Source organism: Pelophylax lessonae (assembly GCF_965119305.1).
Source record: "Pelophylax lessonae genome assembly, chromosome: 3".
NCBI classification, from domain to species: Eukaryota; Metazoa; Chordata; class Amphibia; order Anura; family Ranidae; genus Pelophylax; species Pelophylax lessonae.
This window is the reverse complement of record NC_138770.1, coordinates 88026228-88048955: the sequence shown is the minus strand read 5'-3', so window position 1 is coordinate 88048955 and position 22728 is coordinate 88026228. Positions and strand designations below refer to the sequence as shown.

The 22728-nt window shown below is 45.0% G+C and overlaps 1 protein-coding gene across 2 annotated transcripts in view; it reads left to right on the top strand.

Moving 5' to 3' along the window:
- Positions 1–22728, top strand: part of LOC309551306 (cytochrome P450 2C18-like) — a 160157-nt gene that overhangs the window by 85910 nt on the left and 51519 nt on the right. Inside the window, exon 1 of one of the 2 annotated variants that reach the window (XM_082251840.1) lies at positions 20416–20493. The exons of the other annotated variant lie outside the window; for it this stretch is intronic. The gene's annotated coding sequence lies outside the window, so the exon portion shown is untranslated. Of the gene's footprint in view, positions 1–20415; positions 20494–22728 lie in introns of those variants that run through there. 2 annotated transcript variants of the gene reach the window in all.

The following is a 22728-nucleotide window of genomic DNA, read 5'->3' as shown; positions in this document are numbered from 1 at the left end:
AATAGCAGGGCTTCCCTGTAGGCCTCGGGCAGGGGTGTGCAGCATGTCCCCCATCGATATTTCAAGGAGTGACTCCATGGAAGCTGGCGACGGGGCAACTTGTGGGATAGTACTCACAGACCCAGCAGAATGTGGATGGGCCGATGGATGTCTCCCTGTAGAGCTGTCCTCCATCCCCGCAGATCTGGACTCCTGGTCCTCCGGTGTGTGTGGCGCCATCTTTGATAGGCCCGAAGCCTCCGCTCCGAATCCCGGGGTGCGGGAGAGGTCCCTGCGGGCCTGTGAATGCCTAATGAACCTTCAGTCACAGAATACTACGTTATTAGTTGTCAGGTAAACGCATGTGGGCTAATTTTTGGGGCCTATAGTGTCCGACACTTACTTCTGTATCCTGTGAATGCCTAATGAACCTTCAGCGACAGAATACTACATTCTTAGCTGTCAGGTAAACGCATGTGGGCTAATTTTTGGGGCCTATAGTGGCCGACACTTACTTCTGTATCCTGTGAATGCCTAATTAACCTTCAGCCACAGAATACTACGTTCTTAACTGTCAGGTAAACGCATGTGGGCTAATTTTTGGGGCCTATAGTGTCCGACACTTACTTCTGTATCCCGTGAATGCCTAATGAACCTTCAGCGACAGAATACTACATTCTTAGCTGTCAGGTAAACGCATGTGGGCTAATTTTTGGGGCCTATAGTGGCCGACACTTACTTCTGTATCCTGTGAATGCCTAATTAACCTTCAGCCACAGAATACTACATTCTTAGCTGTCAGGTAAACGCATGTGGGCTAATTTTTGGGGCCTATAGTGGCCGTCACTTACTTATTTATCCTGTGAATGCCTAATGAACCTTCAGCCACAGAATACTACATTCTTAGCTGTCAGGTAAACCCATGTGGGCTAATTTTTGGGGCCTATAGTGGCCGACACTTACTTCTGTATCCTGTGAATGCCTAATGAACCTTCAGCCACAGAATACAACGTTCTTAGCTGTCAGGTAAACGCATGTGGGCTAATTTTTGGGGCCTATAGTGTCCGACACTTACTTCTGTATCCTGTGAATGCCTAATGAACCTTCAGCCACAGAATACAACGTTCTTAGCTGTCAGGTAAACGCATGTGGGCTAATTTTTGGGGCCTATAGTGGCCGACACTTACTTCTGTATCCTGTGAATGCCTAATGAACCTTCAACCACAAAATACTACATTCTTAGCTGTCAGGTAAACCCATGTGGGCTAATTTTTGGGGCCTATAGTGTCCGACACTTACTTCTGTATCCTGTGAATGCCTAATGAACCTTCAGCCACAGAATACAACGTTCTTAGCTGTCAGGTAAACGCATGTGGGCTAATTTTTGGGGCCTATAGTGTCCGACACTTACTTCTGTATCTTGTGAATGCCTAATGAACCTTCAGCCACAGAATACTACGTTCTTAGTTGCAGAGATGTATAGTAACTAAGTAGAACTACTTCACAACTGTACTTAAGTACCGAAAGGCGGTATCTGTACTTTCCTAGAGTAGAATTTTTTTTATCCTACTTCCACTTTTACTTCACTACATTTTTTCAATGATTTCAATACTTCTACTCCGATATTTTTTTTTAGTGCCGCATAGTTACTCGTTACAATTATAAAAATTACCACTGCCAGAACAGTAGATGGCAGGTTTCATGAAGCTCAAAACGTGTGTATTATCAGCGCATACGAAAATAAAAGCTACTGTATGTATAAATAAAAGCTGCATTTGAAATAATAAAAAACAATATGATGTTCAAACTTTTGACTTCTTTCTTTAATAACTACATAGCACAGTACTTTTACTTTTACTCTCAGTACTTGAGTAGCAAAATTTAAAAAAAAAACTACTTGCAATACTTAAGTACAAAAAATGTTGAATACTTTAGTACTTCTACTCAAGTCACTTTTTGATCAAGCACTTCCACTTCTACTCAAGTCACTTTTTGTTCGAGCACTTGTACTTTTACTCAAGTATGGGTTTTGAATACTTTATACAACTCTGCTTAGTTGTCAGGTAAATGCATGTGGGCTAATTTTTGGGGCCTATAGTGTCCGACACTTACTTCTGTATCCTGTGAATGCCTAATTAACCTTCAGCCACAGAATACTACGTTCTTAGCTGTCAGGTAAACGCATGTGGGCTAATTTTTGGGGCCTATAGTGGCCGACACTTACTTCTGTATCCTATGAATGCCTAATGAACCTTCAGCCACAGAATACTACGTTCTTAGCTGTCAGGTAAACGCATATGGGCTAATTTTTGGGGCCTATAGTGGCCGTCACTTACTTCTGTATCCTGTGAATGCCTAATGAACCTTCAGCCACAGAATACAATGTTCTTAGCTGTCAGGTAAACGCATGTGGGCTAATTTTTGGGGCCTATAGTGTCCGACACTTACTTCTGTATCCTGTGAATGCCTAATGAAACTTCAGCCACAGAATACTACGTTCTTAGCTGTCAGGTAAACGCATGTGGGCTAATTTTTGGGGCCTATAGTGTCCGACACTTACTTCTGTATCCTGTGAATGCCTAATTAACCTTCAGCCACAGAATACTACGTTCTTAGCTGTCAGGTAAACGCATATGGGCTAATTTTTGGGGCCTATAGTGGTCGTCACTTACTTCTGTATCCTGTGAATGCCTAATGAACCTTCAGTCACAGAATACAATGTTCTTAGCTGTCAGGTAAACGCTTGTGGGCTAATTTTCGGGGCTTGAAATGGCCGACATTTACTTCTTTATCCTGTGAATGCCTAATTTTTCAGACTGGAATTGAAAATCAATGGGTCTGTAAAGGTTCCGCAAATTGTGGATTGGATGTGGACCCATTTCACAGATGTGTGAATGGACCCTATATGTATTTGACATGTATTTACCGGCTGCTGTCAGTTCTGGCTGATTTATGTAAAAAAAAAAAAAAATGTTGCTGTAAAAAAAAAAAAAATTGTTTAGGGCAACTTTTCCAATTGCAATACTTCTGTTATGACATTGTCCATGTGCTGGGACTATTTGTGCAGAGCTAGTAAGTGTTTTGTGACCTAAAGGTTTTTAAAGTTTGCCTCCCATTAAAGACAATGGGGCCCGCGACAAACTCGCGGTTCGCGTACTTTTGAGAAAATTTGCGGCTGACATTCGTGAACCGCCCCGGCCGATGTTCGTCCATCACAAGTAATTAGTGTTAAAAATATGCACTGTTACTGTAATAATGACACTGGCAGGGAAGGGGTTAATACTGGGGGTGATCAAGGGGCTAAATGTATGCCTAATGCTTACTGACTTGTGTGTGTGTGTGTGTGTGTGTGTGTGTGTGTGTGTGTGTGTGTGTGTGTGTGTGTGTGTGTGTGTGTGTGTGGGGGGGGGGGGGGGGGTTCTGTGACAGGCACAGAGATCGCAGTTTCAGCATAGCTGAAAATGCTGATTTCTTTCTGTCTGTCTCTGAGAAGATCCGCCTGCTTTGTTTACATAAGCAGACGGGCCTTCTCTACGTTTTCCGGACGATCGGGGGAGGAAGGCAGCAATCTAAACACAGCGGGAGCGCGCCGCCAGAGTCGCTTCCCCTCCAGTCACGCAGTACTACGTGACTGGACCCAGGGGAGCCGCACTACCACAGTAATATTACTGTGGTCGGTTGGCAAGTGGTTAAGCTGTTATAGCTGCAAAGGGTGGGCCAACTAAATATTAAACCCTATGGACTAATACTGGGATGCCATTAAATTTCATGTGCGTGTAAAGGTAGGCGTCCCAATACTTTTGGTAATATAGTCCTTTTTTTTTGTTTTTAATTTTTTTACATTTGCAAAGATTTCAAACAAACTTCTTTCCTGTTGTCATTATGGGGTATTGTTTGTAGATTGAGGAAAATAATGAATTTAGTCCATTTTGCACAAAGGCTGTAACACAATAAAACAAACATACCATAACAACAGCATAACAGAATGTGGAAAAAGTGAAGCACTGTGAATACTTTCCGGATTTATTCTGTTCACCAGCTTGCATCACTGGAATATACCTTTAGTGATTGGCCAATAAATATTACCCCCCACATTGTATCTTCTTACACTATTACTGGGAACACTCCCAGCAATGGAAACAACAAGAGCAAGCAAACTGTCCTGGGCTTAGGAAAAACTAAACAACCCCAAAAAACATAAATAAAGCTCAGGCTTGTTACAGCTTAGTGGTAACCACTAAATTTAGATTAGGGCATTAATGGCGAATCTTAGCACCACAGATGTTTTGGAACTACATTTCCCATAATGCTCACCTACACTGAAAAGTGCATGAGCATCATGGGAAATATAGTTCCAAAACATCTGTGGTGCCAAGGTTCGCCATCACTGGACTAAGGACACTCCAGTTTAAAGTGATTGTAAAGGCAGAAGGTTTTTTTTATCATAATGTATTCTATGCATTAAGATATAAAAACCTTCTGCACAGCCCCCTCAGCCCCCCTAATACTTACCTGAACCCATCTCTATGCAGCAATGTTGCAGGATTCTCTTACCTGCCCGGGACTCCCCTCCTGATTGGCTAAGACAGCAGTGCGGCTTGATTGGCGCCTGCTGCTTTAAATCAAAATCAGTCAGCCAATCAGGAGAGAGGGGGCGGGGACGGGTCAGGGCTCCATGTCTGAATGGACACAGGGAGCTGTGACTCAGCTTGGGTCCCCCTATAGCAAGCTGCTTGCTGGGGGTGCACTCAACAGGAGGTAGGGGCCAGGAGCTTAGAAGAGGGACCCAAGAAGAGGAGGAGTCAGGCTGCTCTGTGCAAAACCAACTGCGCAGAGCAGGTAAGAATAACATGTTTGTTATTAAAAAAAAAAAAAAAAAAAATAGTCTTTAGAGTCCCTACATCTTATTACTTTCAACAGGAACCATATATCTTTTGATGTTTATGCAGTCTTGAATAGGGTGAACCTATGGCTGGGTTTGAACCTAGGTTCAGGCTGAACTTTGGGATTCAGATGAACTTTAGCCCATTTAGCTTCCTGCTTGGTGGTATTTTTTTTTCCCCATAAGTATTTGTATTGAAAAATTCAATGAACAGCGTGCAAAAAAAACCCAGCCAGTACAGAAGGTGTCAAGTCATCAATAACAATAGCACGGTGACAAAGTACAGTAAAGCATTCAACCTGTGTAAAACAGACACACAAAAAAGAAAAAAAGAAAAAAAAAAGGAGGGAAAACCAGCAAATTTGGGCATGGTCAATTGGTCATACATCCAGGCGATGGAGACAACATACACGATGTAGCAAGACAGGATATCAAGGATCGTAAATGGTGGTAGGGATGCAGAGTAGAGAACCCCACAGCCAACCTACTGAATAACGAGTAACAGGATTTATGTGCCACAGAGGCACAATCAAAATGTAAAGGTTAGCCAGGTTGATCCAGTACTTTGGAGAAATACGATCGCTATGAAGCGGTGTGCCTAGAGTGTGGGAGGATCAGACCTTGGAGTAGCCTGCAAAGTATAATATGAACCCAAGGATGAGGCACAGAAGAAACATAAAAGAGAGAAGAAAGAAGAGTAAGAGAGTTAAAGAGAATCTGCAGATGGAGACATGGATAAAGGAAAGAGAGAGGGAGGAAGGAAGGTACAAGGGAGAAAAGAAAAAAAAAAAAAAGGGGGGGGGGGGAGGGTTAAAGCAGGAGGTAAGATTGGGAAGCAGGAAGGAGTGAGGACCCCCCTCCTCCCCCCAACCGCACAACAAGCAGGAGCACCCAAGTCCGCACAAGGCCACAAGTCAGGTTGAGGGAGACAAAGACTCAGTTCGTTAGAGGACATTACAATTTTGTAAGCATCCGCTTCTTTGAAACTGATCCAATTGAACCATGTGACAATAAAGTTTGAGAAATCGCCATGAGAGATACTAATCAGTTCCTCCATATTTTCAATATGGTTTATTCTCCGAAACAATTCCAGCAGTGATGGAATCGATTGCGATCTCCAATGACATGGCACGCAGAGTTTCGCTGCATTCAGCACGGGTTAGGGGAGGCTTGGTGGTATCTTTACCACTTGTATATATGACAGCTTCCCGCTGTCCCTGGTTCTTAAGGAAACCATGGGTGCATGTCCACAGTGTCTCTGAGAATCACTAAGGACACAAGGAATTCCTGCTCCTTTTAAGCAAGGGGGCGGTGACATTGCTGGCAAAATTTAGACAATGATGTCACTATTATCCCCTTCCCTTCTCTTATATAGCTGATGACTTCTCTTTAGTGTTGAGCGAACACGGACTGTATTATTCGGGTCCGTACCGGATAATTGGATTTTTGTTACCCGGACACGGACCCAAAAACTTTACTGTATGTTCGGGTTTAAAATCTGTGTTCGGTAATTTTATTTCCTGTTTTGTATGTAATGGCGTGGTTTTAATGGCGGGCTTTCAACAGCCAATCAACAAGCGTTTAACTGGTGTGCCATAGAAGCCATCACAGCCATGCCTACTAATGGCATGGCTGTGATTGGCCAGCTGAAGCATGTGACCCAGGTCTTTATAAGCTAGAGACACAGCGTGCTGTGCGTCAGTCTGTTCTAGTGTAGGGAGAGAGCACACACAACGGTGCTGGCTGCTGCTGATTAGGGACAGACAGGGAAAAAAAACATTGTGCCCGAAAAGAATGCAGGGACAGGTCGGAGTGTAGGCAGGGAAAGATAGAAAAGCATTTTAGGGACAGGCTGGAGAGAGGAGGCAGGGAGAGATTAGGAGACACAGGACAGAACAGTCGTCCGTTAGCGATCTACATCGATTTTGCTGTGTGGGGGGTGGTGCAGTGAACGATATTTTTGCCCTCACTTGAGCCAACTGAGGAGGAGGAGGGAGAAAAAAAAATATTTTTATCAGTCTGTTGTGTGCAGCGTTCAGCTATATTTTACTACAGAGTGCTGTTTTAATCTGCTATTTAAAAATTACAAATTTAAAGGGGAATTTTTTTATTTTTTTCCCTTCATTGCCTGCTGCTGACCGTGACATAAAACATAAGACACTGCTGTGTTCACATGTGCTTTTGAAAAATCACCAATTTTATATACTTTTTTCTATTCCGCTATTCAATATACACCTTTTTGGGGTGAAAAAAATTAAATTGCGGCATAGTCTGTATCGGTACGTGTGAGATACACCTTTTTATATACTTTTTTCTATTCCGCTATTCAATATACACCCTTTTGGGGTAAAAAAAATTAAATTGTGGCATAGTCTGTATTGGTACGTGTGAGATACAGTTTTTTATATATTTTTTTCTATTCCGCTATTCAATATACACCCTTTTGGGGTGAAAAAAATTAAATTGCGGCATAGTCTGTATTGGTACGTTTGAGATACACCTTTTTATATACTTTTTCTATTCCGCTATTCAATATACACCCTTTTGGGGTGAAAAAAAATTAAATTGCAGCATAGTCTGTATCGGTACATGTGAGATACACCTTTTAAATTTGTTTGGCGCATCTTCCACCGCCGAGAATTGCAGGGCGCTTCAGTTTGCCTCCTGTTCCGAACTCCTCCAACTCCTCTTCCTCATCCTCCCTTCAGGGTACAAAAAATTGTAATCGGGGCCTAGTCTGTGTTTGTACGTGTGAGATACACCGTTTTATATCCTTTTTTCTATTCCGCTATTCAATATACACCCTTTTGGGGTGAAAAAAATTAAATTGCGGCATAGTCTGTATCCGTACGTGTGAGATACACCTTTTTTATATACTTTTTTCTATTCCGCTATTCAATATACACCCTTTTGGGGTGAAAAAAAATTAAATTGCGCCATAGTCTGTATCGGTACGTGTGAGATACACCTTTTAAATTTGTTTGGCGCATCTCCTTCCACCACCGAGGATTGCAGGGCGCTTCAGTTTGCAACCTGTTCCGAACTCCTCCTACTCCTCTTCCTCATCCTGCTTTTAGGGTACAAAAAATTGTAATCGGGGCCTAGTCTGTGTTTGTACGTGTGAGATACACAGTTTTATATCCTTTTTTCTATTCCGCTATTCAATATACACCCTTTTGGGGTGAAAAAAATTAAATTGCGGCATAGTCTGTATCGGTACGTGTGAGATACACCTTTTTATATACTTTTTTCTATCCCGCTATTCAATATACACCCTTTTGGGGTAAAAAAAATTAAATTGTGGCATAGTCTGTATTGGTACGTGTGAGATACAGTTTTTTATATATTTTTTTCTATTCCGCTATTCAATATACACCCTTTTGGGGTGAAAAAAATTAAATTGCGGCATAGTCTGTATCGGTACGTGTGAGATACACCTTTTTATATACTTTTTTCTATTCCGCTATTCAATATACACCCTTTTGGGGTAAAAAAAATTAAATTGTGGCATAGTCTGTATTGGTACGTGTGAGATACAGTTTTTTATATATTTTTTTCTATTCCGCTATTCAATATACACCCTTTTGGGGTGAAAAAAATTAAATTGCGGCATAGTCTGTATTGGTACGTTTGAGATACACCTTTTTATATACTTTTTCTATTCCGCTATTCAATATACACCCTTTTGGGGTGAAAAAAAATTAAATTGCAGCATAGTCTGTATCGGTACATGTGAGATACACCTTTTAAATTTGTTTGGCGCATCTTCCACCGCCGAGAATTGCAGGGCGCTTCAGTTTGCCTCCTGTTCCGAACTCCTCCAACTCCTCTTCCTCATCCTCCCTTTAGGGTACAAAAAATTGTAATCGGGGCCTAGTCTGTGTTTGTACGTGTGAGATACACCGTTTTATATCCTTTTTTCTATTCCGCTATTCAATATACACCCTTTTGGGGTGAAAAAAATTAAATTGCGGCATAGTCTGTATCCGTACGTGTGAGATACACCTTTTTTATATACTTTTTTCTATTCCGCTATTCAATATACACCCTTTTGGGGTGAAAAAAAATTAAATTGCGCCATAGTCTGTATCGGTACATGTGAGATACACCTTTTAAATTTGTTTGGCGCATCTCCTTCCACCACCGAGGATTGCAGGGCGCTTCAGTTTGCAACCTGTTCCGAACTCCTCCTACTCCTCTTCCTCATCCTGCTTTTAGGGTACAAAAAATTGTAATCGGGGCCTAGTCTGTGTTTGTACGTGTGAGATACACAGTTTTATATCCTTTTTTCTATTCCGCTATTCAATATACACCCTTTTGGGGTGAAAAAAATTAAATTGCGGCATAGTCTGTATCCGTACGTGTGAGATACACCTTTTTTATATACTTTTTTCTATTCCGCTATTCAATATACACCCTTTTGGGGTGAAAAAAAATTAAATTGCGCCATAGTCTGTATCGGTACATGTGAGATACACCTTTTAAATTTGTTTGGCGCATCTCCTTCCACCACCGAGGATTGCAGGGCGCTTCAGTTTGCAACCTGTTCCGAACTCCTCCTACTCCTCTTCCTCATCCTGCTTTTAGGGTACAAAAAATTGTAATCGGGGCCTAGTCTGTGTTTGTACGTGTGAGATACACAGTTTTATATCCTTTTTTCTATTCCGCTATTCAATATACACCCTTTTGGGGTGAAAAAAATTAAATTGCGGCATAGTCTGTATCGGTACGTGTGAGATACACCTTTTAAATTTGTTTGGTGCATCTCCTTCCACCGCCAAGGATTGCAGGGCGCTTCAGTTTGCCTCCTGTTCCGAACTCCTCCTACTCCTCTTCCTCATCCTCATCCTGCCTTTAGGGTACAAAAAATTGTAATCGGGGCCTAGTCTCTGTTTGTACGTGTGAGATACACCGTTTTATATCCTTTTTTCTATTCTGCTATTCAATATACACCCTTTTGGGGTGAAAAAAAAATAAATTGCGGCATAGTCTGTATCGGTACGTGTGAGATTCACCTTTTAAATTTGTTTGGCGCATCTCCTTCCACTGCCGAGGATTGCAGGGTGCTTCAGTTTGCCTCCTGTTCAGAACTCATCCTACCCCTCTTCCTCATCCTCATCCTGCCTTTAGGGTACAAAAAATTGTAATTGGGGCCTAGTCTGTGTTTGTATGTGTGAGATACACCGTTTTATATACTTTTTTCTAATCCGCTATTCAATATACACCCTTTTGCGGTAAAAAAAATTAAATTGCGGCATAGTCTGTATCGGTACTTGTGAGATACACCTTTTAAATTTGTTTGGCGCATCTTCCACCGCCGAGGATTGCAGGGCGCTTCAGTTTGCCTCCTGTTCCGAACTCCTCCTACTCCTCTTCCTCATCCTCCCTTTAGGGTACAAAAAATTGTAATTGGGGCCTAGTCTGTGTTTGTACGTGTGAGATACACCGTTTTATATACTTTTTTCTATTCCGTTATTCAATATACAACCTTTTGGGGTGAAAAAAATTAAATTGCAGCATAGTCTGTATTGGTACATGTGAGATACATCTTTTAAATTTGTTTGGTGCATCTCCTTCCACCGCCGAGGATTGCAGGGCGCTTCAGTTTGCCTCATGTTCCGAAGTCCTCCTTTCAATATACACCCTTTTGGGGTGAAAAAAATTAAATTGCGGCATAGTCTGTATCGGTACGTGTGAGATACACCTTTTAAATTTGTTTGGCGCATCTCCTTCCACCGCCGAGGATTGCAGGGCGCTTCAGTTTGCTTCCTGTTCTGAACTCCTCCTACTCCTCTTCCTCATCCTCCCTTTAGGGTACAAAAGATTGTAATCGGGGCCTAGTCTGTGTTTGTACGTGTGAGATACACTGTTTTATATACTTTTTTCTATTCCGCTATTCAATAAACACCCTTTTGGGGTAAAAAAAATTAAATTGCGTAATAGTTTGCATATTTGACTGTGAGATACACCCGTGCGATACTGTTGTTGTTTTGTTCCGCTATTCAATAAACACCTTTCTAGGGCAAGATCATAAATTACAGAAATATGAGGAGAACGTCAAATAGGGGCCATGGCCTGGGTCGTGGTGCTGCTGGTAGAGCTCCTGTTGCAAGGAGAGGACGTGTTCGATCTGTGCCAGCTACACGCACAAGTGAAACACCTTCCTCAAGTGTGAGTAGGCGACAGAACCTGCAGCAGTATTTGGTAGGGCATCATGTGCCTCTACAAGTGTCGAGGCAAGAACAAGTACAGGCGATAGTAGATTGGGTTGCTGACAGTGCCTCCAGTTCCTTCACATTGTCTCCCACCCAGTCTACTGCAGAAAGGTCAGAGTTGGCACCTGCAGCCGATGTCCAACCGTCTTTCACCTCACCCCCTTGCAAATCAGTCTGAGCCCCAAGTCATGCAGCAGTCTCTTCTTCTTTTTGATGACTCTGTCAGCAGGGTTTCCCAGGGCCATCCACCTAGCCCTGCCCCAGAAGTGGAAGAGATTGAGTGCAGCAATGCCCAACCACTTATTTCTCAAGATGAGTACATGGAAGGACCATCGCAGCACATCTCCGATGATGACGAAACGCAGGTGCCAACTGCTGTGGCACTCAGAATTGTGGAGACCGACAAGGAGGGCAGGGGTGAAGACTGGGTGGAAGATGATGTGGAGGACGATGAGGTCCTCGACCCAACATGGAATGAAGGTCATGCAGGTGACCTGAGTAGTTTGGAGGAAGAGGCGGTGGTCGCACAGAGCCACCAGCACAGCAGAAGAGGGAGCAGGGTGCAGAAGCAGAGCGGCCGTGCCCTAGACACTACACCTGCTACTGCCCAATGCAGCAAGGGACCGAGCACACCAAAGCCAGGTCAAAGGAGTTCTCTAGCGTGGAAGTTCTTCAGACAATGTGCTGATGACAGGACACGAGTGGTTTGCACGCTGTGCAATCAGAGCCTGAAGCGAGGCATAAAACCTTCTCAACCTGAGCACAACCTGCATGATCAGGCATCTAAGTGCAAAGCACGAGCTGCAGTGGAGTAGACACCTTCAAAACCAAGAAAGGTCTCTGGCTCCTCCTGCTTCCTCTTCTGCTGCAGTCTCGGCCTCTTCATCCACCTCTGTAGTGATACCGGCACCTGCCACCCCGCTAACAGAGGATCTGTCAGCAACACCACCACCTGGGTCACCAACCATCTCCACAATGTCCCGTGGAAGCGTTCAGCTTTCCATCTCCCAAACACTTCAGAGGAAGAGGAAGTACCCCCCTACCCACCCGCGATCCCTGGCCCTGAATGCCAGCATTTCAAAATTCTTGGCCTTTGAAATGCTGTCATTCCGTCTGGTGGAGACGCACAGTTTTAAAAGCCTTATGTCAGTGGCTGTCCCACAGTACATCGTGCCCAGCCGCCACTACTTTTCCAGGCAAGCCATCCCTTCCATTCACAACCAAGTGGGGGAAAAAATCAGGTGTGCACTGCGCAACGCCATCTGTGGCAAGGTCCACCTAACTACCGATACGTGGACCAGTAAGCACGGTCAGGGCCGTTATATCTCCCTAACGGCACACTGGGTAAATGCAGTGGTGGCTGGGCCTGGGGCGGATAGCAATTTGGCGCATGTCCTTCCACCACCAAGGATTGCAGGGCGCTTCAGTTTGCCTCCTGTTCCTAACTCCTCCTACTCTGCTTCCTCATCCTCTACCGCCTCCTCATCCGGTCAGCGTAACACCTTCACCACCAACTTCAGCACAGCCAGGGGTAAACGACAGCAGGCAGTTTTAAAACTTGCCTGTTTGGGGGAAAAACCACACACTGCGCAGGATTTGTGGAGGAGCATGAAACAGCAGACCGATGATTGGTTGCTGCCAACGAGCCTCAAGCCCGGCCTGGTGGTGTGTGATAATGGGCAAAATCTCATAGCAGCTCTGGGCCTAGCCGGTTTGACGCACATCCCTTGCCTGGTGCATGTGCGTAATTTGGTGGTGCAGAGGTTCCTTAAAAATTACCCCGATATGTCAGAGCTGCTGCAGAAAGTGCGGGCCGTCTGTGCGCACTTTCGGCGTTCTCACCCTGCTGCTGCTCGCCTGTCATCGCTGCAGCGTAACTTCGGCCTTCCCGCTCACCGCCTCATATGTGACGTGCCCACAAGCTGGAACTCCACCTTGCACATGCTGGAAAGACTGTGCGAGCAGCAGCAGGCCATAGTGGAGTTTCAGCTGCAGCACGCACGCGTGAGTTGCTCTGCGGAACAGCACCACTTCACCACCAATAACTGGGCCTCCATACGAGACCTGTGTGCCTTGTTGCGCTGTTTTGAGTACTCCACCAACATGGCCAGTGCCGATGACGCCGTTGTCAGCTTAACTATCCCACTTCTATGCCTCCTTCAAAAAACGATTCGGGCGATGATGGAAGAGGATGAGGCACAGGAGGAGGAGGAGGAGGAGGAAGAGGGATCATTCCAAAGCTTTCAGGGCAGTCATTCACAAGTGGCTCCGAGGGTGGGTTCCTGCACCCACAAACGCCAGGTACACAATTGTCCAGCAGGGGCACAGTTCTGGAGGATGAGGAGGATGAGGAGATGGAGGAGGAGATGGAACCATGTTCACAGCAGGGTGGCACCCAGGCCAGCTCATGGCCATCACTGGTGCGTGGCTGGGGGGATACAGAGGACACAGACGATACACCTCCCACAGAGGACAGCCTTTCGTTGCCTCTGAGCAGCCTGGCACACATGAGCGATTACATGCTGCAGTGTCTCCACAACGACCGCCGAGTTGCCCACATTCTAACTTGTGCTGATTACTGGGTGGCCACGCTGCTGGATCCCCGTTACAAGGACAACGTACCATCCTTAATTCACTCACTGGAGTACAAGCGCACGCTGATAGACGCTATGCTGCTGGCATTCCCACCTGACAGCCGCGCCACAGTGGAAGCACAAGGCCAAGGCAGAGGAGAAGGAGGAAGAGGTTGCCAATGCAACCAGGGCACCGCCAGCACCTCAGAAGGCAGGGTTAGCATGGCCTAAATGTGGAAAAGCTTTGTCAGCACGCCACAACAAACAGCAGCACCAGCAGCTCGTATGGAATGTCTTAGCAGGAGGCAGCATTTCACCAACATGGTGGAGCAGTATGTGTGCACACGCCTACATGTAGTGAATGACGGGTCTGCCCCCTTCAACTTCTGGGTCTCCAAATTGGGCACATGGCCTGAGCTTGCCCTTTACACCTTGGAGGTGCTGGCGTGCCCTGCAGCCAGTGTATTATCTGAACGTGTATTTAGCACGGCTGGGGGCGTTATCACAGACAAGCGCGGCTGCCTGTCCAGAGACAATGTGGACAAGCTCACATTCATTAAAATGAACCAGGCATGGATCCCACAGGACTTTTCCGTACCTTGTGCAGAATAGAGATGGATACCGACCTTACCCAGCCATTGTTAATATTTTTGATCTTTCTCACTATTTTGGTGTGTACCCTAATTTAAAATGACTAAAAAAAAAGAAGCAGTGTTGGCTACCTCCTCCTCCTCCACAACCGCTTCCACCTACACCGCCACATCCACCGCCACCTCAACCTCCCTCCCAATGGTGTATTTTGGTTTGGTGCTGCCCAAGGCAAGAATAAAAATGCCCCCCCCCATGTAAATCTGCCCCACTCCTTTTTTAACGGATGTGACTCCCTCCAAAATTGAAGGACTACAAGTCCCAGCATGAACCTCTGAGATCTCATGAGAGGGGGGGTGCGAGGGGGTGGGAGAGGGAGGTGGGTGAGGGAGAGAGAGAGGGGGTGGGTGAGGGAGGGAGAGAGAGAGGGGGGATGATAGAGAGAGGGGGTGAGGGAGAGAGAGGTGGGGGATGAAAGAGGGAGGGGGTGAGAGAAAGAGTGAGAGAGGGGGGATCAGAGAGTGAGAGGATGAGAGTGGGGATGAGAGAGAGAGGGGGAGATAATAGAGAGAGGGGGGATGAGAGAGAGAGCGAGAGAGGGGGGTGAAAGAGAGAGAGAGAGAGAAAGAGAGGGGGGATGAGAGAGAGGGGGATGAGAGAGAGAGGGGGGATGAGAGAGGGGGGATGAGAGAGAGAGGGGGGTGAGAGATGGGGATGAGAGAGAGAGCGAGAGAGGGGGGGTGAGAGAGGGGGATGAGAGAGAGAGAGAGAGAGGGTGATGAGAGAGAAATAGAGAGGGGGTAAGACAGAGAGGAGGGGAGAGAGAGAGGGGGGTGAGAGAGGGGGGGGGTGAGAGAGGCGGCTCTAGCAACCAGTGGACAATAGAGTCTCAGGTGGAGTGGGGGTGGCTTTTTTGCTGCCCCCCTGAAAAGTGCTTCCCTAGGCCTGGGCCTTGTTAGCCTAGGCCAAAATACAGCACTGCTCCCTCCTACTCCATATGGGCCTCGTCCTTCACAGATGAAGAAAATTGTTTTATTTTTCTGTTTGTTTTGTTGTTTTAAGTTATTTCCCTATCCACATTTGTTTGCAGAGCACTTGACATGGTCTTAACTACATTTTGCTGCTATTTGCAGCACTCTAGCCCTTTCCATTGGTTTTTTTAGAGCCATTTTAGTGCCTGAAAGTTCAGGTCCCCATTGACTTCAATGGGGTTCGGTGTCCGGGTAAAGTTCGGAAAAAGTCCGGGTCACGGACCTGGATTTTTTTTTTCAAGTTCGGCCGAACCCGCCGAACACGGACATCCAGGTGTCCGTTCAACTCTACTTCTCTTATATAGCTGATAACTAGCTTGGGGAGCTGTCATTCAGCTAGTGTTACCATCAGGAATGGTCGCATACACCGGGCCATTGGGTGGGGGGTTTTGCTGAGTTGGTGAGTGATGGGCTTTGTGATTGAGAAGGGATTTACAATGAGGGAGATTTTTAAATAAATGACTTGTCAAACTTTTGGGTTGTCTTTGTTTCTAGGTTACAACATTTATTTCTTTATTTTTGTGAATGAGTAGGGATACCATGTACCTCCTACTCATTCACGTGGGGGGTAAGTATCTAAGGCACCCTTAGTATTACAGAGGGCTTTAAGATTCCAATATGCCCCCCACTCATAGACCCCCCATAACCACCAGACAAGGGTTGTTGGGTAAGATAGATGCCCTTGACCTCATCCACATAGTAGACATAGTCTGATATAATTATTCAACAAAGATAAAACACGGAAAATATGAACTGCATGGAAAACCCTAGAGTACTGGGTTAATTTAGAGTTCTGTTGGTCAATGGAAGAGTTCTATACACGTCTTGTCACTGTGTGTTTAGCTATGAGGCTGGATTGGACCTCTAAAGTGTCAGTGGACCTTTATAGAGTCATGTATAGAGAACCTGAACTGACTGAAGTTTTGCATTTTGTGGACAGCAAACTGAAAAGAAAAAGGAGAATAACACAAGTCCCGGTATGTTCTGCCAACTGATGATTATCAGCCTGAATATTGGCAGGACAATTTTGCTGTCTTAATTGCCCAATAAAAAAGGCAGAAAAGAGTTCAGGCGAGTTTTTGCTGATGATAATATATAACTAGAATTACCACAGTAAGAGGTAGAGTGAGTTTACTTCAACACATTAAAATACCTTACAATATGTTTTCTATTTGAGAACAAGGTTAAAGCCAAACTTTAGGGTTCTTACACACGGGCTTTCCGCCCAGGCGGACTCCGTTTTGCTCAGCGGGGATCGATCCGCTGATCCCCCCCTGAGCAGGCAGATGACATATCCATCTCCACTCTGTGTGCAGAAACAGACCTGTCAGATCCCCGCTCTCCTCTATGGGAGATTGGATGAAAAGCAGACCGCCTGTCCGTTTTCATCCAATCCGATATGACCCTCCAGGCAGATGCGCGAGTGGGTTCCTGAGCGCCCATTGGTGCCAGAAGGGCTATTTAAACTGTACTAGTGCAGTATGTTAGTGATGTTTGGTTTACTCCGTTTCTTCGTTCCCGATTCTACTACCTCTGACTCTGTCTGAATGCCCCCTGTACTGACCCTAGGCTTGTCTCTGGATTACGCCCCTACCTGCTTCTTCTGCTCATCCGTTCTGCGTTTACTGACCTTGGCTTGACTCCTGACTACTCTCCTCCCTGCCTCCTGAACCTGATCTTCTCGCTAGTTGCTGACCCGGACTGTCTGACCTACCAGCGAGAGACTTACTAGGCACTTGTGCCACTCTGAGCTCCATTGTTCTCTCTCACCTTACCAGGGACTCCAGAGCCAAGGCTTTAACCACTTAAGCCCCGGAAGATTTTACCCCCTTCCTGACCAGGGCCTATTTTGCGATTCGGCACTGCATGACTTTAACGGACAATTGCGCGGTCGTGCGACGCTGTACCCAAATGAAATTGACGTCCTTTTTTTCCCATAAACAGAGCTTTCTTTTGGTGGTATTTGATCACCTGTGTGATTTTTTGATCATGCTCTATAAACAAAAAAATAGCGTCAATTTTGCAAAATTAACAATATTTTTCACATTTTTTTTATATGAAATTCCCCCCCCAAAAAATGTAAAAATCAAAATTTTTTAACATTTTCCGCCAATTTGTTTTATGCTACCTATGTTTGGTAAAAAATCGCAAAAAGCGTATTTTGATAGGTTTGCGCAAAAGTTATCACATTTACTAACAAAGGGAAAGATTTTTGTCATTTTTGTTGTTTTCTGCTACCTATGTTTGGTTAAAAAAATCACAATAAGCGTATTTTGATTGGGTTGCGCAAAAGTTATTGCGTTTACTAACAAAGGGAAATATTTCTGTCATTTTTGGTGTTTTTTTTTTAACGCTTAATGGCGGCGATCTGCGATTTTTTTGCGGTACTGCGACATTGCGGCGGACAGTTTGGACCCTTGACTGACATTTTTGACACTTTTGGGGTTACCAGTGACATTTCTACAGTAATCAGTGCTATATATATGCACTGTTACTGTAAAATTACACGGGCAGTGAAGGGGTTAACTTTATTTGAGAGGGAGGGGCTGTGTGTGTCCCTAGGGGCGTGATTCTAACTGTGATTGGCTGTGGCTTGAGCTGTAGGAACAATGATCAACGGTCCTACATAGTAGAACCGTATGATCATTGTTTCTACACAGGGGAGAATGACAGGCGGCTTGTTTACACTAGCCGCCTGCCTTTCTCCCTCTCCCCCGACGATCGCTGAGTGACCGGCGGACATCGGGTCCGCCGGTCACACGCGCGGGGGGGTCCGTGACCGTGCGAGAGCGCGCCGGCGGCGGCACGTGGAAGCTCCCCAGAGCCTCACAGGCTAGTGACGTACCGATACGTCACTCTGCCTGTGAGGGGCTGACCGCCGCAGTATATGTACTTGCGACGGTCGGCAAGCGGTTAAGAGACGCATTTCTCAATGTTTCAGGCTCCACCACCAGGTACATTACAGGTAAGTAATACAAATTCCATTTATGTGTTTAGCAGTTTGCCTAGAATTCAACTTTAAATGTAAATCATAAATGATGCACAGATATTTAATGTACTGTATGTGTAAGTATAAAATAAAAAAAAAATAAAAACACTACTTGAATTAAAATTCATGGAGGTCTGGTCAGTAAAATTTTCTTCCAGCAGAGGTCCTGATCACATGTTAGTGCTATGATCTTGACCCTTCACATCACACCCCCCTTCTCCTTCTAAGGTAGGTTCACATCTCTGCAGTTGGGGAATATGTTTCAAATCACTCACGTTCCCCACCCACAGAGAAATATGCTGCACTTTAGCAGACACATAAGGTTGCCATTAATTCCTAATGGCACCCCCATGCGGTGCATTTTCGCACTTTTTGTAGCTGCTGACTTTTAACAAACACAAAAACAACTGGTACTCCGCTTTAACACTGGCAGGGGTGGTAAAGTGATCAAATTTTATTTAGGCCCCTTTCACGCGCAACTTTTTTGCCGTGATTTGCTACGATTTTGACATGACTTTTACTAGACTTGAAACAATGCCTGTGTAAACTTGATGTCTATGGACCTCAAGTCAAATCAAAGTCAGACCAAAGTAGTGCAGGGACTACTTTGAAGTCGCTGCAACTTGAAGTTGCACAGATATGAATGGTACTCATTGGAAATCATGGAGTACCACTTGTCATGTGACTTTGCAGTCCCAATTCACAGGACAAGTGTAAAAGGGGCCTTATTCATGCAAAACCTTTATCCCAAAAGGGAAAAAAAAAATCCTGTAATGCTTATGAAGTGTGAGCTGGAGTTTGGCTTCCATTTGTTAGTGGTTCTCAACCACTTGCCGACTGCTCACTAGAGCTCTACTGTGGCAAAGTGGTTTGTTATCGTCAGCCGCCTGGAGGCTCGCTCCCGCTTTATTCAGTCACAGCGGGAGTCGGGCCAGGGGAGGAGCAGCAGCGATCGCTGCTGCTCTTCCCCGATCGTCGGGGAATCGAGTGTGGAGATCCGCCTGCTTGTGTAAACAAAGCGGGCGGATCTCCTAAGTGACAGGCAGGGTCAGATTGCAGGGTTCAGCATAGCTGAACATGCGATCTGTCCCTGTGTCACTCAGTCACCTCCCCCCACACACGTTAGTAAGCACCAGGCATACATTAACCCCTCCCTCTCCAATAAAATTAACCCCTTCCCTGCCAGTGTCATTTTTACAGTAACAGTGCATATATATAGCACTGATTACTGCAGTAATGTCACTGGTACCCCCAAAAGTGTAAAAAATGTCAGTCAAGGGTCCGATCTGTCTGCCGCAATGTCGCAGTCCCGCAAAAAAAATCGCAGATCGCCGCCATTACTCGTTAAAAAAAACCCACCAGAAATCTTTCCCTTAGCTAGTAAACGCAATAACTTTTGCGCAAACCAATCAAAATACGCTTATTGTGATTTTTTTTTACCAAACATAGGTAGCAAAAAACAAATTGGCAAAAAATTAAAAAAAATTTTGATTTTTACATTTTTGTGGGGGGGGGGGGAATTTCATATAAAAAAATGTGAAAAATATTGTTATTTTTTCAAAATTTCCGCTCTTTTTTTGTTTATAGCGCAAAAAGTAAAAATCGCACAGGTGATCAAATACCACCAAAAGAAAGCTCTGTTTGTGGGAAAAAAAGGACGTAAATTTTGTTTGGGTACGGCGTCGCACGACAGCGCAATTGTCAGTTAAAATAGCACAGTGCCGAATCGCAAAAAGTGGCCTGGACGTAAGACAGCAAAATCCTCCGGTGGTAAAGTGGTTAATCTGCTAATACATTTAACAGTCCACTACCCTCCGAAAATGTTGTCTGCTGTACCTTCTCTGCTCAATCCTCCAGAGTTGTATCTCACTAATACAGGAGGTGTGTTACTGGCCTGATCACCAGGTAAAAACAGAATAAAATAGCACAAAAAAAAAAATGCAGCCACCGCACCTAATGACTGGTAAGCATTTTTGGTTCTGGGTTTAATACCATTCTAATAAAGTGAACACTGTTAAATAAACTTTTCAGTAGCAATAAAACATACTTGTGTTGTTATTGACCTCGGTTGACTTTACTCTTCTAATCTGAGGGTGGAGTAAAGGCGTGACCTGTGCTATAAAAGCCAAGTAACAGCCAGTTTGAGCACATTGCAGTTTAGGCATTCAACCAGGCTTATGAAAACGAATAACTGGCTCTGACACCAAAGAAGAGAGAAGACCACATAACTGACACAGTAAGTAGCTGCTGAATTTTTAGGACCTCTTTTTTGACTTTTTTTTTTTGGGGGGGGGGGGTGTCTTCTTATTGGCTCACTGACTTTGATTGACAGCATCAGAAGCCAATGGCACTTCACTGCTGTCTCAGCCAATGAGAAAGGAGAGTCCCAGAGAGCCGAGCATCTCATTCAACATTCTTGGATCGAGATGGGGCTCAGCTAAGTATTAGGGGGGCTGAGGCACGCAGAAGGCCTTTTATCTTAATGCATAGAATGATAAGATAAAAGACCTTCTGACTTTGCAACCACTTTAAGTGAAACGTATAGGTTTTATTCCTCCTCCAGCTTGTGACTGGACAGTGAAAGGAAAAGCAGCACACAGATGATTTCTCTCTCACTCTGCTTTCTCCTTCAATCATCATGCTCATTGTAAACACATGAGCACTACATTACAACTTACTGGCCTTTTCTGCTGCTTCTCCCTCTTCCAGACTGAGCTCTGCTGAACAGGGGTTTTCAAGAGGCTCATACCAAGTCAAATTCAAGTACCTAAATAGATTAATTTAAAAAAAAATACATTAAATGATGTATTAATGAATACAGTGCTCCATTCATTTGTGTTCAAAAGGAAGCTACAATGACGCGTATTTATTTTCATTTAAGCATTGTTGTTGTGCTTTGTTCTGTGTGTTTTTATTGCTCACCTTTTATCTTGTGGTGAAAGGGCTGCTTCAAAGGATTTACTGTGTGTAATTCATTTTCAATGTTATCCAAATGAAAATACCTCCCCGTTGTACAGGTTTTTTTTTAGTTTTTTTTGCTTTTTTTTTTTTGTTTTTTACTTGCTTTTGCAGTCACAAACATATCTTGTTCCAATTAACATCCTAGTTACTACTGTATACATATGTCAGATATTTTGTGCAGATTCTAATTTTTTTCCCCTTTATGAAAAGTCTGAGCATTTAATTAATTTATTGTATGGTTGTCGTTCAAAATGTTGCTTTTCCATTGCTGCCCTGCAACCTGTAGAGATCAGGTTTACTGTAAGTCTGTATGTGTTACGTCACAAAAGAGGCTTCGGCCATGGGTTATATTCATTGCTTTGTGCTGTGCAGACCGAGGTACTCACTTCTATCTGAATATGCATCTGGGGCCTCAAGCATATATAACCAGTGGTGGGATTCAAAAATTTTAGTAACCAGTTCCGACTTTCCCAGCAGAATGACCAGCGTGCCCCCTTTCAATGCACAGTGACCAGCGTGCCCCCTTTCAATGCACAGTGACCAGCGTGCCCCCTTTCAATGCACAGTGACCAGTGTGCCCCCTTTCAATGCAGATAGACCAGCGTGCCCCCTTTCAATGTACAGTGACCAGCAAGCCCCCTTTCAATGTAAAGTGACCAGCGTGCCCCCCTTTCAATGCACAGTGACCAGCGTGCCCCCCTTTCAATGCACAGTGACCAGCGTGCCCCCCTTTCAATGCAGAGAGACCAGCGTGCCCCCTTTCAATGCACAGTGACCAGCATGCCCCACTTTCAATGCACAGTGACCAGCGCTGAGTGCCCCCCTTTCAAGGCACAGTGACCAGCGTACCCCCTTTTAATGCACAGTGACCAGCGTGCCCCCCTTTCAATGCAGAGAGACCAGCGTGCCCCCTTTCAATGCAGAGTGACCACAGCATTGCCCCCAATTATTGCAGAGTGCCACAGCATTGCCCCCAATCATTTCAGAGTGCCACAGCATTGCCCCCATTCATTGCAGAGTGCCCATAGCATTGTCCCCAATCATTGCAGAGTGCCACAGCATTGACCCAAATCATTGCAGAGTGCCATGGCATTGCCCCCAATCATTGCAAAGTGCCCACAGCATTGCCCCCAATCATTGCAGAGTGCCCACAGCATTGCCCCCAATCATTGCAGAGTGCCACAGCATTGCCCCCAATGATCATTGCAGAGTGCCACAGCATTGCCCCCAATGATCATTGCAGAGTGCCACAGCATTGCCCCCAATCATTGCAGAGTGCCACAGCATTGCCCCCAATCATTGCAGAGTGCCACAGCATTGCCCCCAATGATCATTGCAGAGTGCCACAGCATTGCCCCCAATCATTGCAAAGTGCCCACAGCATTGCCCCCAATGATCATTGCAGAGCTCCACAGCATTGCCCCCAATAATTGCAGAGCGCCACAACATTGCCCCCAATGATCATTGCAGAGCACCACAGCATTGCCCCCAATCATTGCAGAGCGCCACA